Genomic DNA, 25,299 nt, shown 5'->3' on the forward strand with positions numbered 1-25,299 from the left:
AAATTATTCAAACATATTTCCTATATAATTGTTCAAACAAAATCCTGACCGACACTGTATATAATTACCGTTTTTTTGCTTAAACGGCACACGGATGGCTCGCAAGCGTGCACTGTCAGATTTCTCGATCGCTGCTTGCGATATGGTTGCTCCTATGACTAATTACAGTTCCGCGTAAAGCTTGCACGAGATTTTAGAACGGTTTCGCGGTTCTGCGAATCACGAACTTCGAAAGTTGAAATTAAAATGAGGAACGGCGGGACTGTTTTTTTTTTCGGACCGCGGTGAAAACTCTGCTAATAATGGCTGACGAGGATGATGAATCGTAACCGGTCGCCCGTCATTTTTACGTGAAAAATTAGCTCGCTGAAAGGCCAGCCGCATATTTACCTGCGAGCCGAGAGATCTTGATACAACGCGACACGGAGAAAGGATTCGTAAAATGACATATAATCAAATTGGATTCTGTCTTATTGCAGTATAACGCGATTAACCGGTGACAGTCGAAGCCATCGTAGTCGAATTCGTCTGCATACATGGTCTCGCTTGATTATTCAAAATGTTAGCGGCGCAGCTCTGCCGAAAGGACAATTTGCCGCTTAGCCGACATACGTTGAAATAATTATTTGACAGCGGCTGTGGCTGACGAGTTATTTTTCTGATTCCAGGTAAATGCAGTTCTTTTTCTGCGAAGGGAGTAGCGTCGAGGTGGAACACTGCTGGGTAATTTTGAATTATTTGTACGAAGAGTTTCTTCGAAATTGTAAATTTCTTTTTGGTATCGTATGGTAAAGTAGTTATTTCAGTTTCTCAAAAAAGCTCAAGTCATATGGTCCATTTTTCAAAAAGTTATACCGTTTTAAGTGACATATGCAGACCTTTTTAACCGGTTGTACGTCACATAATATAACTCTTAGAAAATCTTTATTTTATGCTGTTACTACGAAAGTTTGTAAATTATTTATACAAGCGTCTATATTTTGGCAAATAATGCTGAACTAGGGTTAATTTGAAATTAAAATTTTTTTAGAAGATTGTATATGGTTCAGAAAAAAGATGAATAGTTTATTACTTTTTCGTTAAAGATTATTGAATTTGTATATATACAACTATACAATTTTTTATTTTATGCTATTACCAACACATAGTAAGCAAATTATGAATTATCTATCCAAATTGGTATCTTTACGAGAACTTTGATGGAAACCAGAATTAAATTAGAATTAAAATTTCGGATGGAACATTTTAAATGCTTAAAAACAAGATGTATAATTAATTAATCTTCCGCTAAAAATATCATTTCACTGTGTACAACGCACTGGTACGTGATACGAATGTTTCGCCATCTGTTAACGAGAATAAGATTTTTTAAGCAGATTTTAATTTTATAATTTGGAAATTCTAAGGACCAAAGTCACCTCTTACAGAAAATGTTTTTTTGTATTTAAATACACGCATACATGAAACCTTAATTAAGAAAAATTTTAATTAACACGGTAACTAATACGATATCTACGGATGGCCAACGTTACCAGATTATTTAAAATCGATTGTCAAGCAATGAATATCGGCGAATTAAAATTCTTTAGAAACGTGTATAACTGCATCGGTAGTAGTGTAAATTGAACCCTGTACCATTGATTAATTAATGATAGTATTTCATTACATATTATAATATATACGTTACTATCGCCACATGTTATAGTTCGATTTATTTGACCAAGTCTAGAGACACATTAATTAAAAACGTTGATCACCATACGAATTTTTATCATTTATTTTATAACCATATAACATAACAAAATAGGTACTTACTCCATTCGGTTAAACTTTAACTTAGGGGACCACAAATTACCAATATGGCGGCGCCCTTACCTGTCCAAAACGCTCGAAATCGCTCAATTTTAAACACCCATAACTTTTGAACCGTCGAATTCCTAACGATAAAAATTCGATTTTTGACATTCTCTCGTCAAAATCTACGGGATTACGTGAAAAAATGTCAAAAATTCCTGGTCCCGTAAGCTAAAGTTTAGCCCTTTATTCTGTTCCTTTTACGCTTGTAGATAATATTAATCTATAAGACGTGGAAAACTACACTTGTCGTAGTGCAGCGATATTCGAACAGCTAGTATTTTGATTTCATAGGTACTCGAGTAACATGAAAATGAAACACAATTGCAGCGATTTCCCCTCCCCAATCGGAAGGTATAAGAAATTGTGGCGTCTATCTGATGGTGGCGCCCTTCCTACATTTGCCCTACCTCATACGAAAACAATACCGAATCGTTTAAGATCACCGCAAAATCCAGTGACGGGAGGCAGTGTCTACTCAAAATGAAACTGCCTGTACGATGGCGGACCGTAACGGGGATAACAGGCGGTAGTTCCGGATATTCCGGATCGAGTAGGTCAGATTAACCGGCGTTGCAGTGGCGCGTGTTAACGACATCTTACTATGTATCGAGCGGCTCGATCGGCCGGTGAAAAATGACGACACTTACGATACAGGGAAGCCCCGGACGGTCCGGGGGATAAGTCTCGAACCGATACGTAAACTCGCTGAAACTCGGATGGCGGTCATTCGTTCGGCTGCCGGACCGCAAATTGAGCGGTTTGTTTCGCGCGGACGATCCGCCGCGAGAGTGAGCAAGCAACCCGAAAGAATCATGAGCCTCGGGAACGAGTTCCTGATTCCTGCCATTTATCAGCCTGGCCCGGAAGAAATTTCCTTAGACAGTCCGGTAAGTCCCTGCCCGGCGAATTTCGTGATTACAGTTGCAACTTTTGAGCCCGAGGAAAAGTTACGAGACCCGGGTCGAGATCCGCCAACTTTCTTGTATCGGTTCCTCGACAAGAAGGTATGGCGGTACGCGGGGTGGGGGGTGGGGGCGGAAGGAAAAACTTCCTTCCACGGACCAGCTACGAACGTGTCCGATTCGGAAATTGTCTGATTAGCATTGTATATACTTTGCAACTCTGCTCGACGGACTCGAATTAGATCGAAACTTCGCTGCAGTCTTGTATTTGGGTCATTAGGAAATGGAAGTTCCAGTGTTTCTCTACGATCCATAAACCTGGGGTGGTTGTCTTGCATAGACATGATTGTAAAGAGACACGAAATGTTTCCAAAGTGTTACGTAGAGGTTTCAGTAATTTACGTTCATTTCATTCATTTACAGTATTCCCTACATGACTGTCGAAAACATTTCTACCGTAACTGTCAAAATTGTATCCTCACCACTGAGGGGGACCTCCCTTGGAACCAGTCAATCGGTGAACGTGCTCGACTCACGCTAATGCTAGCAAAGCAAAAGATTGCAATTTTTGATTTTTTTAATGAAACTTTTACCATCGTAGTCGTCTCGTTTTTTTAATTAAAATGACACCAAACACGATATAGTTACGATCACGATTACTTGAGTAGCAAGCAAAGTTAAGAATTCGTGCACCTCCACCGTAAATGTCCGAAACTTGAATCGCTTGCTACACGAGTAATGATAATCATAATTATATTGTGCTTGGTGTCATTTTAATAAACAAAAACGAGATGAATTCGATGGTAGACATTTCACAGAAAGAATTAAAAAATTAGAAAAGTTGCAATCTGTAGCTTCGCTTGCATTAGTATGAGTCTCGCTGATAGTACCCTCGCTGGCTCGGTCGTCGAGCGTGTTTACCGCTTGACAGGTTCCAAGTGGTGGGGATAAAATTTTGACAGTTACAGTAGAGGTCTTTGCGACAGTTACGGACATAATAATATCTCGGGAACCGCTTTAAGGCCCGAAAATGTAATATGAAAGCGGGCGTCGGTATTCCCTTATCATATACGCAACAATTGTGCCACGCGTTGAATATGCAAATCAAATAATAAGCGTGTTCCGAAGCGAGTGTAGCACGGGGTTGCACGTTGAAAGACTGGGAACAGGATTTAGGGGTTGATGGCGAAGCCAGGGGAACGACAGACACTCTTTTTCGTAGGGGGTGGAAAGAGCAACGATAGAGAGGCGATGAGGTACGAGCGGTCCCGATTTGCGTTTTACATAGTTAATTGAATAGATCCCCCTCTCGGTTGTCGTAAGATTGCTTCGGAACGCCGCGCTGCGTTAGAGCCTATGGAAGCGCAAAATGGTTATTATCTCCGGCACCGCAGACATAGCTGGCTGAGCTTCTGATTTACGAGCTGCCCTCTCGACTTAATCCTCGCATCTACCACTCGTTCGACCCCTTTCGGACACCCCCGATCGCTCGGAATTGGTCCTCCAGTTTTCAGCTCGACCGCCGGAATTAACACGGCGAAAGCTCAGGGTTGTGTTTCGAATTGGCGTGATCGATGCCGGGGCGATATTAATGAAAGCGACCATGAAACCAGTTGATTGCGCGTCAGAGATCCTTAAGCTCCGTGTGCATGTGCAGACCTCGACTGCGCTTATGTTCGCGCGTTGGATTGAAAGCGAAAGCGAAAGTGTTGGTCGATTGTTCTTCGCTTCTCAAGGGGGGATTCTCGTGTAACTGCTCCGAAAAGTAGATTTTCTTCTTATTGTATTTTTTAGAAGTATTGAACCTTGAAAATGCTTTCCCGAAATTTTATACTGAAATTCATTGAAACGGCAATGTTATGACTAGACGGCGGATTTTGTAGATTTGCGAGGGAAACGAGTCGAGACAATTTAACATAGTAGAAATATTTAAAAAATGTAAGAATGTAAGTACATAGTCTCCGACCTATTATTGAATCAGAGAACTATTACTATTTCTTGCAACTGACACCAACAATTTTTTTTGTATAAACATTCGCAGTCTATTGATTACAATAGTAGAGAAAATCAGAACCAGTCACATAAGTTTTAATTAGTTTAATGATTTGATTATCGAATTTGATTTTGCTAACTTTCAATGGGCCGTACAGATTTTAGAACTTACACTATCAAATCTTGCGATACACTCCGATGCGGTAATACGCACAAATGACGAAGACAGTAATGATTTATGCAGATTATCTCCTAATGCCCGACTCCCCTAAGGAGTCGCTTGTATATCAATTGATACAACAACTTCATCAGCGTATATATTCCCTGTAATCGTCCTCGGGGAACACGATATTCGTGATGAAATTGACGGAGGTTTCGAAGAGAGACGGAATTCCCCAGCGCTTCGCTGACAAATCTTAGAGATTCAACTTGGTAATGATGTTTTTGAATAGTTCTGGTTCTGTAATCGGTTTAGTACTCGAACCTTTGAAGACATTCTCAATACCTACTTCTTCGAGCAGCGTGTACTTATCAACGGTAGACGCTTCTGCAAATTGAAAACATGGAGTAATCGAATACGAGATTCAACTTAAATAGAAACCTTGAGGAACGATCCCTTTTGGTAGAATAAATGACAGGTAATTTTATTTGATTGTAAATGTATCGTGATACTGTTGGCGTTTTCCGTGATTCCAGCAAAATTATCTGTGCATTGATTTTCACTACTTTTAATTAGGTCATGTGAAGGTCATAATATTTAGGTCGTTGGATTCGTCTTGACCTCGGCTATCATATCGAGATAATAAAAATATATCATTCCATTTAAAAAAAACTTCGATGACCTTAAAATATAAAAAAATATAACGTCAAACAAATTTTTTAGCCTAACATAATATTTGCCCCTCTGAACCAACTAATGTTTTCCTCCGAAGTTTTCTTCTATCATAAAAAACAAGCGAGATATTTTAGATGGTCAAGTTAGGTGAGACACTCCGTATATCATGAAAAGAATGGTTAACAAATTGGATGGACACATTCTTATTAATTTTATAAAATAATATGAAAATCGCCACTTTTAGTGTTCCGTAAACCTAGTGTTAAAAATATTTTGGTATTATATTATACGTGGTACCAAACTAGCCTTTTACAGAACTTTTAGAAAAATCCCAACGTAATATTTTGTGGTCGGAAGAAACACAAAATCATTGTCAGGTTAAGTAACATTACAGGAAGCCTAAACATTCTGCACCTAAATCGTGCTACATACAGAGCTAGTTAATTAATCAAATATACTCTTTCCAAGTGACGTAAAAAGATAAATGTTCATATTATTATTATTATTTTACTCTTATTTTACTGTACTATATTTACTTTACTACTCTTTACTCTTATTTACTATACTTTATTTTATTGTACCCATTAGACTTACGTACTTTAATATTACGAGTATTTACTATAAGAATACAAATTCTGTGTTCCTAGTAAGTCCGCATTTATTCCTTGTTAGGAGGTTAAATATTGATACACAATTTATTACTTCTACTGCAAAAAATTAATGTTAAATTAAATTTTGTTACAGTCCAATTTGAAATCTTATCTACTCAATGCTACTCAAGTGCAACTTATAGGTTAAATTCTGCAAGAAACCTACACTGAAAGTTCCACTAAATAAAATTGGACTATTCAAGGAATATTTATGTTTTAAATTCTGCTTGAAATCTTTACAAAAAATGGGAATAAAATTAAATCATTCAAATGGCATTTATAAGGTCGATTATTGCTTAATGTCTGCATTCATATAAATTATGCTTGTGGACAAAATAAAATATACTTAAATAAATTGTGCTTGAAATCATACTTCTGTGTAACATAAACATATGCCAATGTAAATTCTGCTCGAAATCTTCAGTAAGGGTTTAAATAAATGAAAATAATTCATTTTTACAGATTTCTCAGACCGAAACAGAAAATTTTTAAAAGAACATAAAAAATATGATCGCAATGGTCCGATTTGAATTGCTTGCTGTCTCCCACCGGAGGAACATCCTAAAACAACTTAACGTCGAATAACGCTCCTAATTAATTTCCGAAACTGTGCAACCAATTTACAGGGTTTCCAGCGTTTTCCCTTCTCTGCACGTGCGGCATTAAATCAATGTTGCACCCCATTGCGTGTTACTCGGCCCGAGAGAGAGAGGAACCCGCGGTCTTTTACCCTGTTCCGCGTGCATACGTGACGACGTTACGTATCCTTCGCAATTTCTTGCCTATTTCCACGGGCTATTCGCCTGGAACAATTCCGGAAAACTACCCTCGCGCATTCCGGGCTCGAAATAAATTTTCACCGTGATGTATCTATCAATCTCCCGGACGCCTGCAGCTTGCTATCGATACTTGGAACAGCGATGAAATATGTAACACCTTGCCTCATGACCTTTCCCCCCTTTTGATAAAAAGAAGATTGTTTCAGTGTCAGAACAGACGCTCTTTACAGAAAGAAATACATATTTACATGACTGAAAGGTGTATTTATTACTTCATTTTGTATCATTTAAAAGCTTCATTTATTTTTTTTTCAGCTTCATTTATTTTTTTTTTTGCAATGTTTACTCGGATTATGAAGTATCATACTGGGACCTTTCCAACAATTTTCTATGAATTTTCTAAGATACTTTTAAATATATAATTTAACACTAAATTTTCGAAATGTTCCGAAAAAGTTAATGACGCTTGATATTTGCAATTGTTGTATAATACAGTAGTTAGTTAACAGAAATTTGATTGGAATCACCATACGCCTCAGTATACCAGTTAAAGGTTAACATTGCAAAGTGCAAATCTAGACATAATACGTCCAACTTCACAGGCTTTACATTGCTGAACTTGGTTCTTATTTTTATTCCATGAAACAGAAAAAGCAAAATCGTACATTAATGGTTAAGGTGTCGTTGTGAAGGGGAGACTAAAATTTCCAAATCTGTGAGTTTAATTTACGAAACATTTTTTTAAATATTTCTACAGAGGTTTATATTTTTTAGGAATAACGGGTCTTCAGTTTCCCACCTGCTGTATCGTCTAAAAGTATCGTATTGTTAGATGAAAATGAACAATGCTGTCCAAGCTTATTTCCATAGGATTGTTTGTTACGAATATACTGGAATCAGATATTTTTGTGTTCAAAAACTTTATCATTTTTACCGTGTAAAAAAGAAGTTCAGTGTATTGGTTTTTACGAAATTATCCCAATTTAAATATCGACAATTTTTCGAGGATCGTAGGGTATAAACACTTTTCGGATCCACAGTATGTGTGTGTCACGTTACTGTTCGAAATCGAACATTTCGTATGCAACAACTTAATAAAGTGTGCATCGAAGTGTTCTGCACTGTGACAGTATAAAGAGGAGACTAACATGACTAACATGAAGAAACTCGTGTTCATCGTCCTATGACCAACCCGTATCACCGTCTGCGAACGAGACTCGGGCCAAGAACGGTGGTTGCAGACCGTCCTCACCCCCCGATAGGGGTAGTTGGCAGATTTATCGGTCACGATGCAGCGGTTCCAGGCTGGCCTATCGGCCGTTCGACAGCGTATTCGCAGCCAGGAACTGAAAAGACAACGGGTAGCGAGCCGACCGTGGTCAGAATAGCAAACAAGCCTCGGCAACCATACTCGTATTCCGCGAGGTTCTCCGACGGTCACGCGTTTCGCGCGAGTTTGTCGAACTCTCTTGCGTCTCCACCGAGGCGGACACGATGAATTTCACACGACGATTACGTCCCCGTACGTTTCCTTCCCCCGCTTTTCGAGACGACGCGACGGCCCCTCGCTACAACAGTTTACCGCTGCTTACTAATAGTATCGTGACTGCCGGCGATAATGAACGCATAATTACCACGAGTCTAACAGCTTTTTAATGTTTCAATTGCGATCACACGCCGACCAGGAATGTTTTATCTGGAAGTAAACCAGGGCAATGATGAATGGCGGAATTCTTTTCCCTCGGATTTCAACCCCTTGCTACATACAACCCATGAGTGTTTGGATTACCGATAGATTATAATCTAAAGAATTTCATTGCTGTTAGAACGTTCGTTTGCACGCATACTTTTCCAATCCCGGACAAAATGATAGCACATTTGTGCTATCTTCAATTTCTTGAAAATTACTTAGTATTTCTAAATGTAGTAATAAACATAATATGTGTGTACATAATATCATAATTATTCAGGGACGATAACTATTATAACCACAAAAGAAAAAAAAAATCATGGAATAACAAGTATTTCATCGACTAAAATCGTATTGGTTACAAACAAGGATTATAAGTAACCGAAAATTTTTTCTCTTGTTGGTAAATGTTATCGTTGACAATTCATTTCGATAACTTATAACAGTTATCAATGAGAGAAATTTATTTCGGTCGATCTATCAGTTGCCGGTTTTTTCATACATTAATTAAAAAATATTCTCTTCTACTGATAATTATCGTTGTAAATATGTATTTTTTGTAATAATTTTTATCTTATCTTATCTTATCTCGTTCATAGCGTTGTATATGCGACATAGTAGTAGCGATATATCTCGTGATTGGGTAATTGCAATTGATTTAAAATTTAATTAGGATTTCAAGAAATGATTTGAATATGAATTTTATTAGTAAATTTATTTTAGTCAGGCTAAGTCTTACTAAATATATCGAATAAGTGACATTGTACTGTAAATACCGAAGGATAGATATTGAAGCATAGTTACACAAGGGTAGATATTGAAGGATAGATAGAAAACATATTCGTTCATAGCATCGCGTAGTAGATTTTGCGATGCGAGAAATCTCGTCCATAGCAGCACGAAACAGAAATTACAATGCGAGATATCTCGTCCATAGTGTCGAGTAACGAGCGTTTCAACGCGAAATATCTCGTCTATAGCGTCGTATACGCAACATAGTGGTAACGAGATGTCTCGTCCATGGTAACTAAAGGGTTAATGTCGATTCTCCGTTCCGTTCGGTGTTTGGCGAAATGTTCAGATCTGTACGAAGCTAAAGATTGATGAAGCAAAAACCTCCGTCAACAAAATATTATAAGGAGCAGCGATTAACATTTGCAAAACAACGTATTCGCTGAAAAAAGAAATAGAGACATATTTTATTTACGCTTGTTTATCCACATTAATAAAAGTGCATTCGGCGATTTTCATAATAAATATTTTTGTTGGGCAAAGAGTTTGTATTAAATTTTGTTTGCGGAATCAAAATTCTACCGCGGAAACGTTGGAAATGTTGCGGAAAACCTTCGGCGACCAGGCTAAGTCGGAAAAAAATGTTTATAAGTGGTACAAAGAGTCCCAAGAAGGCCGATAAAGCGTTGAAGCCAAAAAGCGGCAGGAACGGCCATCAACGTCTTCTGATGAAAGCCACGTCGAGGAAATAAAAAGACTAGTGCCCCAAACTCGTCGACTGACAAGAAGATAGCATTCGCAAAAAGAGACCGGAATTGTGGCGAAACAACTCTTGGTTTTTGCATCACGATAATGCGTCGTCTCATACTGCATTTGTTATTCGTGATCATTTGATCAAAAATTCGACTCATATCGTTCCACAGCCAGCGTATTCGCCTGATTTAGCACCGTGTGACTTCCAGCTATTCAGTAAACTCAAAAGACCGCTCCGGGGACACCGTTTGAGACTATTGAAGTGATTAAACGTGAATCGCCGTGCACTTTAAATGCCATTCCGGAAAAGGACTTTTTCGGCTGTTTCGAGGAATGGGAAAAACGTTGGCATAAGTGCATTATGTCGCATGAGAATTACTTTGAAGGGGATGAAATTGATTTGGAAGAATAAATAAAGATTTTTCATTTTATAACAAAAGTCACCTTATTTTTTGGACACAGTAGTATAAGGCAATGGAGACCATGGAACCGAGTGTGAAATGTGACTTGTTCTTAGAGAATCGGAGGAAAACTTTCGTTTCGTATGTAGATTCAGTGCTATGTATAAGGTGTACCAAAATTATGTGTAAAGATCGGTGGAGATCTGTTTAAAAAATTACGTACGAGATTGTCCTTGACCGGTTTTTTCAAGGTCAAATTTTTTATTGTTGCACCGTAAACTACTCGTCGAGAGGACAAAAAGTCTCAAAGGAACGACGGGTCACAAGTCAACTGTCCTCTTAAAAAAAAAACGACTGAAGTTTCGAAAACTATTTTTTTTTCCATATGTCTACAGGCTGTCCTAAAATGGTATAAACGTGGAGGGGATGATTTTACACGAGAAAATAAATTGAAAATATAGAATGAAGTTTTTCATTTGACGCCTCGTTTTCGAGAAATTAGAATTTGAAAATTCAGCGAACACGCGTCCTCTTGAATAGGAATTGTCTCACGCGTCTGTTCATGACCTACTAATTCTACTTCTTAAAAACTTGGTGGTTTTTAAAACCAATTTTCTCGAACATTTATTCTATATTTTCGATATATTCTTTTATGTAGAATCATTTCCTCCACGTTTATACCATTTTTGGACACCCTGTAAGCATATGGAATAAATTAGGTTACGAAACTTTGAAGTCATTTTTAAAGAGAACGGTTGACTTGAGACCAAGGGTTTCTTCGAGACTTTTTGTCCTCTCGACGAGTAAATTACGATGCAACAATGAAAAATTTGACCTTGGTCAAGGACAATTTTGCACCTAATTTTTCAAACGGATCACCACCGACCCAAAGGTACAGAATCCAGCTGTGATAGTCTTTGCACATCATTTTGGTACACCCTGTACAGTCATACAGCAATATTCGGTCACTTTTAAAAAGACGATAACTTTTTTCGGATTGGATCATACGATTTGGATTTCTATCAGAAATTAGAAAGATTATTTTACTGGCTGACGCAGAAAAGATTTTTTTTTAAATTGAAATTGGTCAGAAGCGTGGAGAAAATATTAAAGGTTGTTTTCTACAATTTTTTATATGTGGGTCTATACTGAAAATTTAAAAAATACATTATATATGTATATGTTGGACATTTCATCAAAATCGGCCAACGTTGCAATGACCTACAAAAAAACAAATTTTCAATATCGAGATCAAAAAATTGTAAAAAGCAACCTTTAGAGTATTTTCCACAATTCTGACTCACTAAAAAAAAAATCTATTTACTTCAGCTGGTAAACTAATCCTTCCAACATTTCGAAAAAATTAAAGTCGTTTGGTCCAATCTTAAGAAAATTATCGTCTTTTTAAAAGTATCCTTTTAAATAGTACCCTGTCTCATATGTTATAGAGGGTGATCGATAACTGTTGGTTCAAACGTAAAGGGTTTTTGTTCCACGTAAAAAATTAATAAAAAACCACAATAAAATTTTTTCATATAAGGTTTTGTTTTCGAGAAAATCGAGTTTGAATACTCGGCGAACACGCGTGATATTGAATGGGAATTGTCTGACGCGTCTGTTCATAACCTACTGATTCTACTTATAAATGCTAAGCACGCGAAATTGACGCATTTTTAAACTTGACTTTCTCCAAAAACAAAGCCTCATGAAAAATGTTATTCCACCAGTTACCGATCACCCTGTATTTTTTTATATATTCTATACGAACGATAATAAATGATAAATACCAATGGAATGATTCTTACATAATAGAAATTTGTAAAGTTCGCATTAGTTCATTAGGTTTAAGATAAGGCGACAGAAAATCGGTTTTATCGTATATTTTCAAAGTACAAAATTTTTAAAAAATATACAAAAGACGCAGATACACATTCAAACCTGTTTTATATGAATCACGATTCTTTGAAACGATGACTGTTATTTTAGATGTAACAGATGTTCATACGGTTGTAGACTTCTTTGTATGGTTTGTTTTTTCTTATGCATAGATTGCGAATCTTCATGCAATAATAATTTGCATTGATAATTCATGCAATAATGCATTAATAATTTTAATAAGATGAAAATAATACGTCAACGTCCTTAAATTCTTTTAAATCCTTTACTGTTTAAAATGTCATCTACTCATTTTTGCCATAAGTGCATGAAATCCGCCTGGCAACGTTCTACCGTAAAACGCTAACATTTCCCACCAGAGTCTCTACTCTTTTATCAAAAATCGAGTAGCTGAAGCCTGTACAACATCAAGAAACAAGGCAATGAAAGCTACTCTCGCTTTCCGACCATAAATTTCTATCAACCCGCGAGACGACAGTGGTGGGGGTGGAGCGGACAATAAGCATTGTGTGGCGGCCACGTGCTGGACATATTGCCCGTGTTATCTGCGTCGCGCCGCGATTCAGGCTCGCCGAAGGTTAATTACTCCGTTCCAATTAATGCTAATAGTATTACAGATCGCGGGGTCCCTTACACGATAATGCCCGGCCGTAATAAGGTGAACCAATCGCGGCCTCTAATTAGTGGCGACGCACGTAACGGGGGTTCGGCGTAACCGACGCGGATATCAAAACGGCTAGATCTCGGTGGACGCAGGATTCGTCAGGCAACGTGGCCACCCCGAGACCCCTAATTGGTACATGTTTCGTGTTAACATCTGTTCCAGCGGCAGTGTGTGCGCCGGTAGACCTAGAACGATAGGCAACGAGAGAGGTGGAGTCTGCGAAGCAGGAGGGGGGAGTAGGGACAATCTCGCTAACGCAGCTAAAGGTAGATTAACTAATTAGAACGGCGTACATCCGACGTGACCCAGCGATTAAGACGGTAGAGACGGCGGCTCCTGAACTTAAGCAGGATGTAATCGTCTTAGGTCCGTAACGACCATCAGGACGGGTTTGCATTAATCTTCCGGCGTGTCTGGAACTGCTTGATATGCCGCGCCGGCCGCCCCAAACGAGGAACCCTCCGACGGCAACAACGGGGGCGACCTTGCGGAACGAGTTCGCGCCCTTTCCCGGGCGAGATTATGCCACGCGCATCGCCACGTCCGATGAAAGGCAACGCGTATTGTGTTCCCAGGGAAATTGCGTTTGCTGAATCGCTGCGCGCGCCAACCGAACTTTCCGAGACCGACGGGTTATGATCTCGGGTGGAGCAGCACAGAGTTGGTTAACCCTCGCAAAATAGACGTTTTTAAGGTTCTTCAAGATTAACCTCTTAGGTATTGTACGCCACTATAGTGGTTTCCGTGGAAAGCATCAGATGGAACGGTACGCCACTATAGGGGCTTCCGTGGAGAGCATCAATTTGAACAGTACGAGCCACTATAGTGGCTTTTGCGCCATCCGCGGCCAGGCAAGCCGTCCCTGGGAGACAGAGTTGCGGACGAGCGCGCCGTACTGGGAGAGAGAGTCGTGGACGAGCGGGCCGTACTTGAGGTGGGAACCTTGTGTAAATGGCCTGTTTTCCAAGAATTTTTTTTTGAAAAATGCGTAGATTGATTTAAAATTTGAGGTATCATTTATTAACGTTATAATGTGAACAAAACTATTTTTTATAAATTTCAATCGTTAATATCAATGGTGCAATGACGGCTCGAAAATGACATCCTGGAAATGCGTCGTGCAGCGTACAGTGCACAAAAATGATCTCAAACAAAATAATCAAAATGGAATCCTTAGTTTATGCAAATACGCACAACATAACATTCTTCTTTTATTAAAATTTGCAAAATTGCAAAAATGGCGAAGTTTTGAAAAAAACGGATTTTCTGGTATGATATTCTGTTAACAACAATGTTTTACATAAAAAATTTAAAAATCGGAGCTCGTCATGTTGTGACCAATTATACAGGGTGGCCCACATAACCATTAACAGCTCGATATCTCGAAAACTATGCCATCGATTTTAAAGTTCTTGATCTTAAAATATGCATGGATCTAAAGGGCCTTTCTAATTACATAAGCGTGATGTGGCGCCCCTCTTTCTCTTTAAAGGGGGCCGGGGTACCTTTATAATTTTAAATGGAACCCCCTATAAAACGTTACATATTTAGATTCTACAGGAAAAAACAAGTAAATTTTGTCTGAAACATTTTTTTGTCAGATACTTCCATGATGAGACATAACAGTTTGAAGTTTCGAGTTGTAAGTACTTACTTGTAGCGCTCGGAAATAGCGTTTTGGAATTGTGTATGCGCGCTCGAGTCCTTTGCTGATTCGTGAAGAAACACAAACAATAATATTTACAATTCTTAAGTTTGACTCAATTATCCATGAAAACGTTCTCATAATCAGTTTAGAGCTGTTATTCGAGCAGTAACATTGTGATTATGGCTATTTTTGATACAGAAGTGAATATGTTATTAACGTTAGGTGAATGCCAAAAAAATTATCGGCGTGCAGCAGTGATGTATTTTGAACGTTATGGGATCAAAAAATGTCACGGTGAATTGTGTAAAAAAACTCGCAATAAACCTAAACCTGTCGCTAATGAAAACAATAATGTCATTATTCTTGCTGCAATTACATTAAATCCTCATATTAGTCAACGTACACTTGCACAAACATTACATATCAGTCGTTCATCAATTCAACGAATTTTGAAACGGTAAAAGTATCATCCATATCACATGATTTTATCACAAGAGCTTTCGATAGCAGATTACGATCACCGCGTAACATATTATGAGTGGCTGCAGGGTGTTGTGGAAAATGACTTTTTGTGCAAAATACTTTTTTCCGATGAGGCTTTTATGAATTCAGGGCATGTAAATAAACATAGTATCAACTGCTTGACTCAAGCGCGTATAATTCCATAACGCTATTTCCGAGCGCTTCAAATAAGTACCTACAACTCGAAACTTCAAACTGTTATATCTCATCATGGAAGTATCTGACAAAAAAATGTTTCAGACAAAATTTACTTGTTTTTTCCTATCAGAAAACTTCAGAGGACAAAGTAACACTATTGCAGAGGGCAATTATAATGGTGAAGAAAAAAATTTTTTATGTCGTGTTTTCTAATGAAATTTCAAGGTCACCGATGTTTTTTTAAATGGAATAGTATATTTTTTACGATAGCATGATAGACAATAAAAAACCGAATTTAGTGGATACCACCTTTTTGACCTTGAAATGACCTTGAGCAAGAATAATCATGTTGAAGCGGATGAAATGTGGAAGTTTAAAACTTACGTGTTTCAGCAAAGATTGTGCGTTGTTTACGTCGGGTTGACCTTTACATATCATAGTAAATGTTCGACATGTTGACCATCCTCATTTATGCAATGTTGCAATCTTTTAATAAATGATCTGTAGACATTGTCGATTTCCTGAGACGTAATTGAAGCACATGCTGCAGTAATCCTTTGCCACGACACAAAAAACACGACATAAAAAATGTTTTTCTTCACCATTATAATTGCCCCCTGCGATAGTGTCACTTTGTCATCTGAAGTTTTCTGATAGGACTGTAAATACGAAAGATATTTAGGTGTACCCATTTATGTGGGACACCCTGTATAGAATATATACAGGGTGGGGCAATAACTATTAGCACCTCAGATATCTTCGAAACTATAAATTTCACAGAAACATTTGCTGAAATAAAATTGCACAGTACGAAGGGGGCCATCCGGTGGCGATAATAGTTTTTTTGCAGGAGGAGGTACTTCGGACATTTGAAGGTCACCTTCATTTTTTTAAATGGATCGGTATGTTTTTGCTTCCGTATCATGATAGAGGATCTCAAAACGAGTTCAACGTCCTATTACATCCGGTCATTGAAGGTCATAGAAAGTAGAGAAAGACGATAATACTTACGGTTTTGGTAGTAAATGAAACATACGTTTATAGTAGATGTTCGAAATGATGACCATCACTGTCAATGCAATATTGGATTCTTTTCGGCTTTACCGAAAACTGTAAAAGAATACGTGTTTCCTCTTCAACGATCGGTACAGAACTAAAGGCAAAACAAATTCTTTGCAAACAATTGATTGCTTATGGGTACCCCTAATATGTTGAGACAAACAAGTTTGAAATACCGGTTGTTGCGGGTAGAAAATCACACTGGTAAGTGATTGGTAGGCTGCGGATCTTTATGCAAATTCACATTTTTACAGAATAATTGATGGAAACAGAAATTGTACCTCTAGAAGCTTAGTACTTAATCCTTATCATTCTAAGAATACTGTAGCTGGAGTGGAACGCTGGTTTGATGTTGCAACCATTACTGCCGGGTGTAGTGATAAGAGTTAATAGACAGCTTTTGTTACATAAAGGTGGAATTTTCCGCGTTCATGTTTGTCAAAATCTGTATTTTTCTGGACCCTATTCAATAACATTTTATTAAAGCTCTCATGATAAGAAAAAAAAAGAGCAATATCGGTTTTAAAATCTACATAATTTTTAAAAACATTTCATTGCATCTTATTTGTTATACGTCCGAAATCGTCAGAACTTGCTATTGATAATTTCTATAAAAATTGTACAATATTAACCCTCCGTGTGCTATGCCGGAGTCATTTGTGACTCGTAGCAGTGGGGATAAGCTTGAGCGACCATCGATATGTACAATTTTATTCCGATATAAGACGACGCTTTTTATTTCGAAGTAAGAAAATCGATATCCCCTCTTCCTCTTCTTTCCCCGAAATACTGTAGTGAAATATCGGCGTGGGTCAGAAAAGACTCGGGCACAGGCCTAGAACTCGCAGGATTCCGATGGTTAATCAACATAAAGGAACACACATTAAATTATTTAAAAATCTACAACAGCATCTTCGCACATATTGAACTTCACTTAATTCGTGTATCGTGGTGTTAATTTCGCGCCGAAAATTCGTCGAATTCGCGCTTATAATGGCGTCGCATCTCATCGTGACGAAATTACGCATCGCAGCAGACTCCGGTGTCAACCGAGGGGTGAGACTAACGATATGAAAACTCTGACGTGTAAAGTTATCCGATGAAGCGTAACGAATGGCGCGTGACACGGTCGGCTGCATTTCACTTGCAAATGCGCCCGCAACAATCCAGAGTCCAAGCTACAGGACGTTCCAAACGCGAGCATCGCGTCGAGTCCGGATCGCGAAGGGGTGGCTTAATTTAATTTAATGCGACGTTCTCGTTCGGATTACTTCGAACACGATCTCTCTCCCGGCGTTCAATGATTTTCCAGTCGAGATACCGGCGGCGCACAGCTGTCTCCTCCATCTTGCTTGCTCCCTGCCACAGCTATGCTGCAGACGTAACACCTTTTGTTTCGCTCGACCTGCCTCTCCGAAAGTACCGTCGCGATATGACGAGGAATAGAGTTCCGCATCCGACAAGAGAAACGTGCCGGGACTATCAAGCAGATTACACGTTAGCCCGTGTGGGAGAAACGACGCTCAGAATACGTGCAAATTGGACCCTCCCGCGATACGTGCGCCCTTTCGCTAATTTCAAGTAAGACACCCTGTCCGGGCGCAGGAGTATTTGCATAAAATATTTGCCAGCCGTGGAACCACTCATGTTTATGATGTGCTGTAAGGGATATATTTATCGTCTCGCTCGCATGTTCACCTGGAACCCACGATTTTCGCGATGAATGCCAGGTGGACAAAGTAACTGAACGAGCGACGTTCGCACCGGTGCGGCGTGAAAAATTGAAGGAGCAGGATAAGCACGGGTGGAGGAAAGTTGCCTAATATGGGGAGCTTCCTTTAAATTGGTCATAGATACTGCATAAGAAAATTTTGAAATTTTGCAGTTATTGTTCGTAAGAATACGAGTATGTACTAAATGGTACTTCCATGGATCTTTACATTAGTCGTATTGTTAAATAACCGAAACCCTGCGAACTCCGCATATTGGGAACAGGGTGGCCTTGATATGGGAACGTAGATGCTCTTAATAAGGTATAATGTTTTATAATGATAAAGAATCGAATATGATTTTTTTTTATTCTTCTTGGTTTGAAATTTTTATTTTTAATTTGAGGAGTTCAGAATTCCATTTTTCCTTTCGAATGCAACTAGTATTGAGTAATTAAATATTTCATAACACTCTGTACGAGGCAACGAATTTATTTTAAATTTATTTGTCCTTTTAACGCAGATCGTCAAAGATTTGAAAAAACCACGATAACGAAAGCTTATGAAATTCTGATTTTAAATACACATACTTCAAAAAATATAATTATTTACTGTTCGAAAGAAATTATCAGATCATAAAAGTTTTCTAACCTACAATTTTACCAACTTGTAACCAATTATAACATTTACGGCTACACTTGCGCCCTATATTCGGAACCCACCCCATAATAGGGACTATTATGAGTAATCGGCTCCATGCTATTTTACATTTTTTTGTTTTTGGTTGCTAAACGGTGTTCTTTGACTAAAACAATACCCTGTAAATTTTCAGATCTCTAGCCCCTCGTTTACGGGTAATATGGGGGTGAAAGGCCTAAACTTTGTCTTTCATTTTCTCAGTTATTACTTAAGATATTTAGATGAAATAAAAGCGAAAATGAAGATAAAAACCAGCTTTGTTTGTGGTATTTTTCGGAATTTTAAGTCGGTTATTAAGGGTTGAAGAGAATAGTTTATTTGTCAGGGGTGGTTTTCGCAAATAACCGCCCGAGTGACCATCTTTAAAATAATACTTTGATAATACCAATATGCATATAAAAGCAATATCAAAGTACTACTGTGTTTATACTTTGACATCACTTAATTAGTTTTTATTAATTGTTTTACTAATCATGAATTATTAGTTTTTACTTTAGATTTGAAGGTATAGTTCTTAAAATATTCAAAATGTTTGACCAGAAGATTGAATCACATACCAGAGTCGTTATCCAATTATTTAAATAACAAAGGGTCAATACACATTTTTCTATATACCCTTTAAACATTAAGTATCCAATATTTATTAATCGGCCGACGCGATGGTAGTGTCCGGGTCTTTTTTTGGTCCACTGTATAAAACTTGTCATTAAATTACTGAGTTCGAACAAGAAGTGCCTCGAAAAATATGTTTAAAAAATTACCGTCCGCCGTCCGAGGGTTAATTCTGACGTCCCCAATTTGGCAACGAACGTTCTCAAAAAAAATTACCATTTCTCATGCAGAACAAGAACGTCGAACGAACGGAAAAAGTTCTGCACGGGAAATGTGGATTCATACATCTTTCATTTTATCGTGGATCTCCCAAGGCTGTAAACACTGCACGGGATGGGGGGGTTGGGGGTTGGTCGAGCACTCGAGTTGTTAAATGCACCGTATACGGGTGCAGAAAATTCGCATCATTTCGTAATATTTCGCGGTCTCGCCGCGACCAAATATTTTTCCCGACTCCGGCATTCCGGTCGGAATGGTAACATCGTGCCGCTCGTTCATACTTATTCATCACTCGTTCCATTCATTCCGCAGATATCCTTACGTCCGTGGGACTTCATTCGTCTTATTCCGCATCTCTCATCCCTGGTTTTTGTTATTTCGCCTCGTTCGCGCTCACTTTTCCATTCTATTCATTTATTATGCTCGCTCCTCGGGGCTTCTCGGGTGGCTGCCGCTTCGCCAGCCGGGAAAAGTAATAACAGATGTATGTGCAAATTGAACACGGCCGCAGTACACAGTCCTGGGGGTGAGTCATTTACTCTTCATTATGAAGTAGCCTCCGCGCAACTTCCCACCCCCGTTGTTCAACTTTGCGAAGTTAATTTAATGTCTCGCCCCATCTTGCCTCGGTTCCGGTTATGTTGGTTAACGCCATTGTTAATCTTGCCCGTTAATGCCGCCCGGTTCCGTCTTTGAGCAACGCTGCAACCGACGCTTCCTCTGTTTCGCCACAATCTCATCCGTGGAGACGTTCGCCGTATTAACAATCGCAAGATAAATATTGTTCCCCCTCTGATTTGGTATTCTTGCAGAATCGAGCAAACGGAGTAATTAGACTTGATTAATCACAACGCCTCAGACGCTGCTCTTAGAATGCAATTGGGCTGCTACATTAACCGCCTCTCCAACCCTCTTGTTCGTATCGACAAATGTTATTTTGCCGGATAAGATGATCAAAAATGCTCTTGGTCCAAATTAAGCGGCCTATGAACCGTTTAATATGTTATATGACATTTTAACCCTATATCTTGACCGGAAGGGTAGTTATGGGGAAAAATGTAAAAAATAATGAAAAATCGGACAGATGTTAAACACCTAGATATATATACTGCAATTAATTCGGATTTTAGGTTGACACCGTGGGTGTAAAAAATCAAAAACTTCGAAAAAATCGAATGAAGATTTCACATTAAAGTTTAAAAGCGACATCGTTTATATGTTTACAGTATCCGTATATAGCTGTTGGTATTGTTCATGAATTTTTTCAGGTTGTTTAGCAAGGTGTGTCGTGGTACAAAAAAATAAAACCCGCTCTTTTCGATATTTGTCCCGCGGAAAACGAAGGTCAAATTGAAGTTTTTACATTTCATTTATTCTGTAAGTATTCAGCGAACATGTCATTTACAAAACAGTGAAAATGTGAAAGAAGTGTTTGAGAGCGTTGTTATTATAAATCGTGTTGAATTCATCGTAAATTATTAAGAGAAACGATATTTTTATTTTGCATGAAAATCCGCAGTCTATTAGCGCGACACGACAGGTATTGTTTAAAACTGCCGCATCGTTTCACGTACTGTCAGTATCATTTTGTAAACGTTGTAAAACCGTTCCGCTTAATGAAGAAGCTAATAGCTGGAAATATCGATGGCTATAACGAAGAGGTAGTCAGAGGCTTGTAAAAAACAGGATCGATGCTCTCGTATGATTCAATTCCATTTTACAACGTCCTGTCATATTTCCAACGACACTATCGTAATTCAATGGAGACGCTTCGATATTCGAGGGAGCGCGTCACATTAGCGCATCGCGTGCACACACATCGCCATTATAGTCGACGATTAAATTTTAGATTACAATGTTCGTGCTAATGCGCCGCTGAAAGCGTTTTACGAACTGAACGTACAGAAATCCGTGCCCGGCGGACGTATCCCGGCATTCCTCGTTGTTTACAATTTATTATTTACGAGAGGCACGCGGTATTCGGGTGACACGTGAATTAACGTCAATGAGAGTAATGACAAAGAACGATACACGGACGTTTTCACGAAATAAATGTGCTGGCACGAATGTATTTCCGTAAAATGAATTAAAACGTACGGTAAATAGGCATCTAGTATCTGAATTCGAGTAGTGACGATAAAGTAAGAATTATTTTTTAATCTCATGATATCTATATTCTGCTTCACATATTTCACATTTTATATTCTGCTTCACATATTTCACAGTTCCATATTATTTTTACTAATAAGTTTTATTACTCTAATAAGTTTTCTAGTTTTGGGTTTTATAAAACAGTGTATCGTAAGAAATTTTATAGAGTTCACAAATCAGTGACATTTCTATTTTACTTTTAGATACTGGAATATATTATCTAGTTGGGAACATTTTCTTCCTCATTCTGGGTGTCATAAAACCATAAAATTAAGAGCCAAGGGTAGTCACGTGACTTTTGCAAAGCCAGCAGGTCGGTAACTGCTGTATAATTTCCGTTCACAGCCTTCAACCACTAACTTATGATCCGTCTTGGTCTTGATCCGTCGATCCTTAAGTATGTGACTAAACTTGTCACATTTTTTGCTCTGGTATTATCAATATTATGAATTCTGACGCCAGAAACGTGTTTCAAGTTTTTGGCTTTACTTCGCAGAGAATCAAGACAAAATATAGTTCAATTTTTAGCTGGAGATATTTTCTAGAGCGCGCTACTCTCGATTTTATCCAGAAACCTCATCCAATGGCATAAAAATGCTTGGATTCAATAGCATGCACATCGTCAATTTTTGGCCTACTTCTAACGCTTATATTACCAAATATCTGCTTAATCTCGTCAGCTCATGACCAACGCTCGCTAGATTGAACTTTCCTCTTTCGAATGAGCCCTTTCCCAGCGAAAAATATTCTCATATAAGGACGAAAAGTTGAGGCACGTAAAACCATTTTTCGCCTATTTTTGTCGGTAACGTGGTCACTCTACCTTATCGCAAATCCACGGAGTCTTGGCTCATAATTGTAATTGTTTTACAAAGTCATTACAATAAAATATCATTATTTTATGAAATGAAACTGATGTATTAAACGACGCGTAGAACGACTCCAATCAAAAGTGAGCAATTTTTGTTAAATGTAGCCGACCGAACGGGGCCGCATTGTCGCCTTTGACGGTACCGCTGATGCACGGTTGCATACAACCATGCTGATGCTATTCAGGATTAATTTCATTTAACCATCCACTTCTCTCTACGCTCTGTCAATTTGATTGTCCTTCCGGTTGCTAGCACTCAAGCACCGCATATTCACGCTGCTGATACGCGTATCAGCTACAGATACTGACATCAATGATTTTTCACTTGCGTGACTCCACATGTCGCGATCCTCGATATTATTGTATTGAAATTTGCTTCGAAAGATTCCAGAGAATTTAGCGGAAAGTAATCAATCATTGGGATATACGACATTTGTCCGAAAACAAGCACAAATGGCGTTATCCACAGCTTTAACTTTTACAATATTACAATTGATGATGTTTATGACTATTCACTGCTTTATTTATCAATTTTTTTAAACATATTTTCGGGAGTACTTCTCGTAGACACACGTTAGTTTTCCTTTTGTTTCTAATGTAACAACTCTCCATTTAATTCAATCGCTCGAATCTGAGTAATTAAATCGATTTTGATATTCTGGGACAAAGTAGACCCAGGCTCCGTTGACGGAGGGTTAATAACGACCGTGGTATACATTACTAGTTGTATCCTAAATCAGAATGTGTTTTCTGAGATGCTCTTACCATTTATATAATTTTTAACAGTACCTGTACAACAAGCACAATTTGTTTCTAAATCAACTTTTTAATCAAACCCTTATTAATCATTATTGTAACCAACATATTCTGTCAATGAATTAGAATTTCTGTGACGTTTATCAACCAGGTCTTGGCGACATATATAGAGAAATCACTGTACAATAAAACTGTAGACTAATAGTATTTTCGACGTATTGCGGATGATGGTACCTATTCGAGATGACATTGTTCTTGAGTGGGCAGAGAGTTTATGGGTCCCGTACTAGTACTGGAACTGAGCGGTGTCGAGTAGACAACTTCAAAAGAATAAAAGGGGATAGCAATTTTCTTGTTACGAAAAAAACATCACCGTCCTCTATCGAAACAAAACTGCAACAACGGCAAACTGCAAACTATAACATTTGCGTTCCAAAATCGGACATTTCATATGCATCAACGTAATGGCAAATAAATAATACCAGAAATGGATTCTACGACCCCCGAAAATACCCGAGGCCGTTCTGTTTGTAATTAATAATGTATAATTAACAGAAACGCGAATTTTGTCGACCTTTTTGCGATATTGGCCGAATGCAGCGGCCGTTTCGTCGGTGATTTCTATGACACCGGGAGTACGTACATTATTTGCGTTACAATGCAGGGTCCCGCGGCGCGGTGTCGCGAAAAGTCGCTGACTGCAATGTTTAATGGCGCGTTCCGACAACAACGATATGTCATTTTAGTCGGTGGCAAATATTGGCAGAGCGGCGCGAGTGCACGCGCTCGCTTTAAAATGGAGTTGGAAAACGGGCGTCTTCCAACGTTTGTTTGAACATGCCCGGTCTGCCCTGTTCCTCCAGCGCCGACCGACCCGCAAAATTTCCCTTTTGGACAGTTCCTTTTCACGCTTCGCCACTGGAAACAATTGTGCCCCGAAACCTGTCCCGGTCATGTGTGTGTTTCTTCCGTGCTATTTTTTTAGCCCCCCCCCCCCCCCCACTCCCATAGAACCATAACAATTGCCGCCCTCCTCTGGTCGATTATTTCTGCGCGAGAGATTTTTTACAGCTTCATGGATACAGCGAAAGTTTGGCAACGGGTATCGTTTCTCTCTGTTAGAGTGCCACTGAAGTGTCAGTGATCACTGCAAATTTAGTTTTTCATCATGCGAAGTTGTATTGCTTGTGACCCACTTTGTAGAATACAAGTGGGTGACCGAACTATTAGAGTGACAATAAGGGAACTAGATTTATTCTCTATTTGACGGATACAGTTTTATTTTGATATAAGACGTCGATGTTTTTTTCGCAACAAGAAAATCTCTACCCCATCTTTTTCTTTCGAAGTTCTCCGCTTGGCACCGCTTAGTGCCACCATGAGAGTGTGCAGCATTTATTTTCGACATTTGAATTTTGTTTATTCTTTTATTATTAAAAAGATCTGTGCAAAGTTTGAGCACCCGCGGATAACGGGAAAATGTGCCCCCGGGCCCTTAAACATTAAAATAATTAAATGCTCATAAAATTGTTTTTTCGAATATCTTCTAAATTATTGTCTGTCTCGAAAAATACGTACAACAAAACTTGTACGTCTTTTATGTATTGTTCCTTTTTTCCGTAAAACAAACGGTTTTTTAAAAAATTAAGAAAAATTTCAGACCAAAATCAAAAAATTTTTTTGAAATTTAAAAACTTAATCAATCAATAAGAATTAACGAAAAATGAGAATTTTTTGAACTTGTGAAACTTACTTCTTTTCAAT

General features: G+C 38.4%; 1 protein-coding gene across 1 annotated transcript in view; it reads left to right on the top strand.

The window, feature by feature from the left end:
- The first annotated feature begins 676 nt into the window (after positions 1-676).
- Pgant9 (polypeptide N-acetylgalactosaminyltransferase 9) overlaps positions 677-25,299 on the top strand; it is a 537,713-nt gene continuing 513,090 nt past the window's right edge. Inside the window, exon 1 of the mRNA XM_076786727.1 lies at positions 677-723. The gene's annotated coding sequence lies outside the window, so the exon portion shown is untranslated. The remainder of the gene's footprint in view (positions 724-25,299) is intronic.

Source organism: Halictus rubicundus, chromosome 1 (assembly GCF_050948215.1).
Source record: "Halictus rubicundus isolate RS-2024b chromosome 1, iyHalRubi1_principal, whole genome shotgun sequence".
Lineage (NCBI taxonomy): Eukaryota > Metazoa > Arthropoda > Insecta > Hymenoptera > Halictidae > Halictus > Halictus rubicundus.